Here is a 7,500-nt window from a genome sequence, read left to right as displayed (position 1 = left end):
ACAATGTGGCACTTACTTGGAAAAAAACACACTTGCTAACTTATTCTCTTACAAGTATGTTGAACAGACCTTTCATAGTCAAGCCATCTTGAGAACTGTTTCCCCTACTTTATCTCATCTTCCTAAAATTGTTGCACTCATGGAATGCAAGGGAACAGGGAACAGGTCATCGTTGGATGTGGTGGATGCTCTTGGTTTGACTTGGCAAGAGATTTCCGAACTATGAAATTAACGAGCTCAGCAGATTTTCACTCTTTTTTTATGATTCAGGTTGCTAGGTTTCAGCTATATGTGCTGGAAACGTTTTGCTGCCTGATGTCCAGCAAATTATCACCTCTTGCTAGATAAATAACTTTGCCACGTACTTATGTGTCAGTCCTATAATATTACTTCGGAAGTGTATATTTTCTCACCCGCCGCAGAGATTTCAGTGGTAACAAACTGCCAAATAAGTGACGAAAAAGATGAATTCCTGTCTTCTCTTGAAGTGCTTCTGATGACGAAATTGGCCTTGATAGTTGCCAATGACTTAATGAGATTATTTTAAAATTGTGATTATTTTAGGTAAGACTGAGTCAAATTAAAGTACTAACGTCAGTTCTGGCTAGGCCATGGTAGTCAAGAAGCTTGCCGCCCTCCCCTTCATCTAATTAATTCCTAATTGATCCAGGTGTATTCCCTCAGCTGATAATGTTTCTTCCCTGGCGATTGGCCACACGGCTTCGGCACGCCTTTTAAATTCTATCCACTTCCTCTCAACTATATGCTGCTCGGTTTTTGCTACCCACCACCTCCCCTGCTCCATCTTGTCGTGTATGATGTGACATGTTCTCTTCTCACGTCGCTTGGCTCTGTTCATGGGGGGCCCTGTCCTGCTGGGGTGAGAATTCCCTAAACTGCTGCTTCCCCCTGACTAAATGCTTTTCCATGCTCCTCCGAACAGTGCTATACCGCCAAATGTAATTAATAATTTCATTAAAAGAAATGTCATTTATATTCTTCTCTTGTGTTTCTTGACTGAAACGGTTCTGACAGAACTATAAGATATATAAAAAGTATTCACTTCCACTGAGTAAATGTGTGACTTTCTTCAGCAGAAGACTATACTGTTGAAACATACAATTCATATTTCTGTCAGAACCATTTCAGTCAAGAAACACAAGAGAAGAATATAAATGCAATTTCTTTTATTGAAATTATGAATTACATTTGGCGGTATAGCTCTGTTCGGAGGAACCCCCCTATTTCCATGAGCAGCATGGAAAAGCATTTAGTCAGGGGGCAGCAGCAGTTTAGGGAATTCTCACCCCAGCAGGACAGGGCGAGAGATAACCCCCCATGAACAGAGCCAAGCGACGTGACAAGAGAACATGTCACATCATACACGACAAGGTGGAGCAGGGGAGGTGGTGGGTAGCAAAAACCGAGCAGCATACAGTTGAGAGGAAGTGGATAGAATTTAAAAGGCGTGCTGAAGCCGTGTGGCCAATCGCTAGGGAAGAAAGATTATCAGCTGAGAGAATGCACCTGGATCAATTAGGAATTAATTAGATGAAGGGGAGGGCAGCAAGCTTCTTGACTACCATGGCCTGGCCAGAACTGACGTTAGTACTTTAATTTCTGTCAGAACCATTTCAGTCAAGAAACACAAGAGAAGAATATAAATGCAATTTCTTTTATTGAAATTATGAATTACATTTGGCGGTATAGCTCTGTTCGGAGGAACCCCCCTATTTCCATGAGCAGCATGGAAAAGCATTTAGTCAGGGGGCAGCAGCAGTTTAGGGAATTCTCACCCCAGCAGGACAGGGCGAGAGATAACCCCCCAAACAGACTATACCTGGTAATCCTCTCTCGAATACGATGAGAGGATGTCATAGCTATAAATATAAGCCCCCCAAACCAAATATCTAAAACTAAATTTGGAACTAAATTTGGTAAAGGCAGGGGGGTGGGGGGGCATAGCAGCAGCAGGAGCAGCAGATGGCAGCACTTATTGGTTACCACCAGGGGCAGCAGGGGACATGGCTTCTGGGCATTAAGAATGGCGCGCATGTCCGGCCGTAGGTAGCGTGCATAGGCAGCAGAATTCCATACCTGGTAATCCTCTCAAAGTCAGTTAAAATGAGAGGATTGGTTGAGCAGTCGAATTTAGATATCCCCCCAAAAAAACATCATGCACTAGTCCAGAGTAAATCATGCATGTGATCAGAGGAGCAGTCATATTGACTATGCCAGTAGTAAGTATAATCAAGAAGGCTGGGCCAGTCATTGGCTAAATGTGGCATAAATCGTCAAGTTAACTGGAATAGGCAGATTTCTATTAACCAGACTAGACCAGCAGAAGTTTTGTTTAGCAGCAGTTATATTAGGATCACAGCAGCAGCAATAGGACATAGCCAGGCAGCAGCAAAAATACAAACTTGCCCAGCAGTAGCGAAAGAGAAAACTAGATAGGTCGGTAGATAGTTAAATAGGCCAGTAGAAATCAGGTGAAATGAACGACCCCAGCCAAAAGGATAAAATGTAACTAGATGACCAATAAGTTGGCCGCAGTTAACAATTTGGGGTTGGCAGCATCCTCGGTTAGTGGCAGTTAAGTGCCCCATCACCAGCTGTAAAATAGACTTTAGGTAGGATTAAAGACAAGGCCAGCTGTTGGACAGTCAGATGCACATAGAGAATTAGAGCGTCAACAGTGGTTAAATAGACTTGGCTGGGAGTCATTAGGATAAAGTACACAGACTGGAGGCACCAAGGCTAGGATGGCTTAATAAATAAATGGGCAAGGTGGGCATCAGCAGAAATGGGTTGGGCGGGCAGGCAGCAGCCAAATGGGCTAGGTAGCGGGCAGCAGCAAAATGGGCAGGTGGACAGGCAGCAGCAAAAAGAACTAGGCAGATGGGAGGCAGCAAATAGGCGTGTCAACGATGGTTAATAGACTTGTCCGAGAATTGTTAGGATAAAGTAAACTAGACCGTGGCACTAGATGGGCTAGGATGGCAAACAAATAATAAAACGGTGAATGGGCTAGGTGGACGGGCAGCGGCAAAATGGGCTAGGTGGACGGGCAGTGGCAAAATGGGCTAGGTAGCGGGCAGCAGCAAAATGGACTAGGTGGACAGGCAACAGCAAAATGGACTAGGCGAGATGATTGGATAAGCTCAGCAAGCAATTGGCTCTCGTTACCGGACAGGTGGGAGGGACGCCGGCCAGCGCCATGTTTGCGTAGCCAAATGCTTTCGTTTGTTCCTATGGAAGGCTTTTTGAGTGCTCCGTCTCTTACGTGGGCTGTCTCTGGTAGCGGGCAGCATCAAATAGACTAGGCGTACAGGCAGCATAAAAATTGACTAGGCGGACGGGCAGCAGCAAATGGGCTGATTCTTTAGGATCAGTGCCGCTCTACTCCAGAGCCCGGAACGGCAGCTGATTGACAAGGACTACGAAATATGCAGTTGGCAGCACAAGGTGACAGCGAAATCACTACATCATCTAGACGAGTCAACATAGAGAACACTGCTAACATGGCCTGAACACCCACACAGGATCAGTGCTACTCTAGGATCCGGAAAAAAAAACAGCAGGTATAAAGGACCACGTGACAGCACGCAATAAGCTGGGCCTCCATGATGGCAACCAATAGCTAGAATGATGGACAGATACAGTTGTAGGTAAAGCCTATCCGAGAGCAGCAGGGAGACCAGAGATGGCGACAGTCAGCAGAAGCTACATTGAAACAATATGAGCAGGCAGCCGCTGGCTAGACACTAAACCGACCAATGAAGCAGCCGCTAGACTAAACCAAGTGAGCCCACTGCAGTTACGGTAGCTGCACAATACAATCCAGCAGATCTGACAGCATATAGATAATATGACTGGAGGCAGGCGCAGGACCCAATGCAGTTAAACTATATGTGAGCCAGCTGTAGTTAGACAGAGTATGAGCCAATAGCAATTGCAGCACATGGACTACTCAGGGCAATCAATGCTACCATGAACAACAGAGTCAACATGCTCACAGGGCGAACATTAGCCAGACAGCACGATTACCATCCTATGAAGCAACACAGGCGACCATTAACAAAACATGAGCAACACTAGAGTACACTTGCCGAGCAAGCAGAGCCAATTCAGACTATGAGCTAACAGTGCCACCACGACTACACAGGGAAACAATGCCAACAGACCACTGAAGCTAGCAGCATTAGAAAAGGCCTATGTATACTATGCAGTTGGCAGCAAAAAGCAGACGAAATCAGCAAAATTGTCCAGACACGGCAACATTCTACACTACAGCAACATGATCTACACTAAAGGCCAACATGACCACTGATGCAGCCTCCCCCAGCAGAGGCCACGACATGGCTCCATGAGCATGACGAGACCTAAACGTGCTAAATAAGACCCAACATGCACACCACTACCCAACATAATAGCCTACAGTTGATATTGTACGATGCAGATAGTTTAACCAAAGTGACCGGAATGAGGGGAAGAGCTAATAATGCCATACAGGCAGCACAAGCACTACTGCACAACCAAACCGAGCTAGCAGAAAGATACACAGCCATGCAAGGTCACGGTTAGGCATATAACCAGGCTTTAACAGATGAGCAATATAGCCATGCTAGCACAGCCTACATCAGCCAGTAACATAAAGACAATGCATCCCTGTAATGGCGGACTCCAGACAAAATACTTACACTACATTGGCCAAAACAGCAGGACTGACTACATACCAGCACAACAGGGCACCAGCACTGAGAGAAACAGCGACCACACTACAGCCAGGCCACAGCCAGAGTACCTACACAGCCCAGCCAGGACTATGACTATACACACTGCAAGCACATAGACTAGCAGCCAGGAAGCAATGGTTCACCAGAACATTATATCCTAGTCTAGGATACAGAGCTAGCAAAACTTGGCCAAACAGGCCAGTAGGCCTACTATAAAGCAGCAGAGACAACATCCCGAACATTGCAGACAACTCAGAACTATGCTAATTGCAACTCCCCAAAAACTAACAGATGAATAGCCAGGAAGCAGTAGATAGCCTACAAAGAGCACATCAATCTAGGCTATAGGCCTAGAGCTAGCACACTGCAAATGGTCACAGGGGGTGCAAGGGGAATGCGTTGAACACCAGGAATGCCAAAAACAAGACGGATAAGCAGCAGTCACCAGCATATAGGCTAAACAGCTAGAGTCACGGAATAAAAAGAATGCAAAAATAAATAAATAACCACAGGTCCCGAAGCACGGTTTCCAGCAACAATCAATTCAAGCCACGCCCGATTAGAAACACCTGTGGTTTTGTTACAAAGTGACAGGTGACCGGCGAGGACGGTGGAACAAACGTACTGTAATTTAAAAATCGCATCGCATGACGTCTCCCTTACCTAACTATTGTGACAAGGAAGCATAGGCTATTCAATCCAACCGTTTCAGAGCACGAAGCACAAATGCACAGGGTCGCCAGATTTCTATAGGCTACACTATACCGCCATGCGACTCAACGCGCAAAATAGACTACAGTACTCCATGCGACAACTTTCAAGTGAATGTTAAATGAAAATGGATTGATCATCCCACGGCGAAGGTCAATTAAGCACCTATATCAAACGCCAGCAGACGGTAAATGCAACAAGTTAACCATCAAATATCCACCTCCGCAAGAATTGTGAATTCATATTGTAAGCAACTGAAACATGCGTGGTGAAAAAGCAGCAAGCCAAAATCCGGTTTACCATCAGGGTGGACAATGACAAGAACCAAAGCGATTCAAAAACGGCGTGCGAGGCATTTAAAGTGATCAGATGGGAAGCCCGAGACAATGTAAATTACAGGCATAGCCTAAGCCTCTTATAGGGCCTATTAACTTCTGCAACACATTGAAAGCGTTGACATGCAGCCAAAGCACAGAACATGGCATTGGCCAAACATCACCACCAGTTGCAGCTGTAAACAGATCGAATGTATTTATCACTGCCGAGGGGGGAAACAAAGAAAGTGCAAGTTCACAAAACGCGCAGGTGCGGAATGTGATGAAGCAGTTTGTAATATTACAATCAGCGAAAGCTCAGAGCATGGGAAATTGTAGGCCTACAGCCAGCAAAATACATAAACTGGGGTAGGCATCACAAAAATCTGTTTTAACGCCCTAGAGAACGGCACCGCACAGAGAAAACAATCAACTGTCCAAATTGAGGTGCGTAACTTTTGAAATCATAGGTGTAGGCTTACTCCCTGTCGGAACGGAGGCAGAACTAACGAGGCAACTCAAAGAAAAATGTGCAGCCTACCAGAGATGAAACGATATCGACAAAGAGAACGCTAAACAACGTGTTCAGAAGGCATAAGAAAACAAGCAACCAGCAACACCAACTCCAGCAAAAACCGAGCAGCATACAGTTGAGAGGAAGTGGATAGAATTTAAAAGGCGTGCTGAAGCCGTGTGGCCAATCGCTAGGGAAGAAAGATTATCAGCTGAGAGAATGCACCTGGATCAATTAGGAATTAATTAGATGAAGGGGAGGGCAGCAAGCTTCTTGACTACCATGGCCTGGCCAGAACTGACGTTAGTACTTTAATTTGTTTACGTGTGAGTATGTACATGTGTGTGTGTGTGTGTGTGTGTGTGTGTGTGTGTGTGTGTGTGTGTGTGTGTGTGTGTGTGTGTGTGTGTGTGCGTGCGTGCGTGCGTGCGCGCGTGCGTGCGTGCGTGCGTGTGTGTGTGTGCTGTATGAGTTTTATTTGTTGAGACAGTGTTTGCCTCCTGACTTCCTTGATTTGAAGTGACTGGAGCTCTGGAGTACTTGAGGACTCAGGGGCTCGGACACACACACACACACACACACACACACACACACACACACACACACGCACGCGCACACACATACACACACACACACACACACACATGGGAGGCACAGCACGGCATGATGCCCCACATCCACATCCATGCATGCAGTATCCTTTATCATACACGCACGCACGCACACACACACACACACACACACACACACACACACAGACGCACACACACACACACACACACACACACACCTTGCTGAGCTTCTGTCTGGGCGCTGCACTGAGTGACAGTAGAGAGTGTTGCCATTATTTTCTCATCATGCCATTCAATGCCTGTACTTTTACACTTCTATGACGTTTCTCTGTCAGGTTCACATTTCCTCTTTGCAGGGTCACAAATTGTTATTGCTTCTTGGAAGTTTGGAATTGAGTTTTGGGTGTCCGCTCCGCTCCGCTCTTGGGTGCCTTCTATTCAGTTTCAGTCAGTTAACCCATTTTAGCGCAAGTCTTTTTGGGAAAGGTGCCCTCTGCCTATTAAATCCTAAATACATCAGCCTCCGAAGGACATAAAAACCTGAAATAAGTTGCATTTAAAAGCTAGGACCCACATTATGCATTAGGATGTGATCATTCAGCTCTAACATACACACATTATTAACAAAAACCCCTCAAATCTCAGGAGCC

At 45.8% G+C, this 7,500-nt stretch overlaps 1 protein-coding gene across 1 annotated transcript in view; it reads left to right on the top strand.

Annotated features, from left to right (window-relative positions):
- prex2 (phosphatidylinositol-3,4,5-trisphosphate-dependent Rac exchange factor 2) overlaps positions 1-7,500 on the top strand; it is a 381,262-nt gene that overhangs the window by 64,982 nt on the left and 308,780 nt on the right. The window lies entirely within an intron of this gene.

This window comes from Engraulis encrasicolus, chromosome 9 (assembly GCF_034702125.1).
Source record: "Engraulis encrasicolus isolate BLACKSEA-1 chromosome 9, IST_EnEncr_1.0, whole genome shotgun sequence".
NCBI lineage: Eukaryota > Metazoa > Chordata > Actinopteri > Clupeiformes > Engraulidae > Engraulis > Engraulis encrasicolus.
This window is presented reverse-complemented; position numbering and strand designations above follow the sequence as displayed.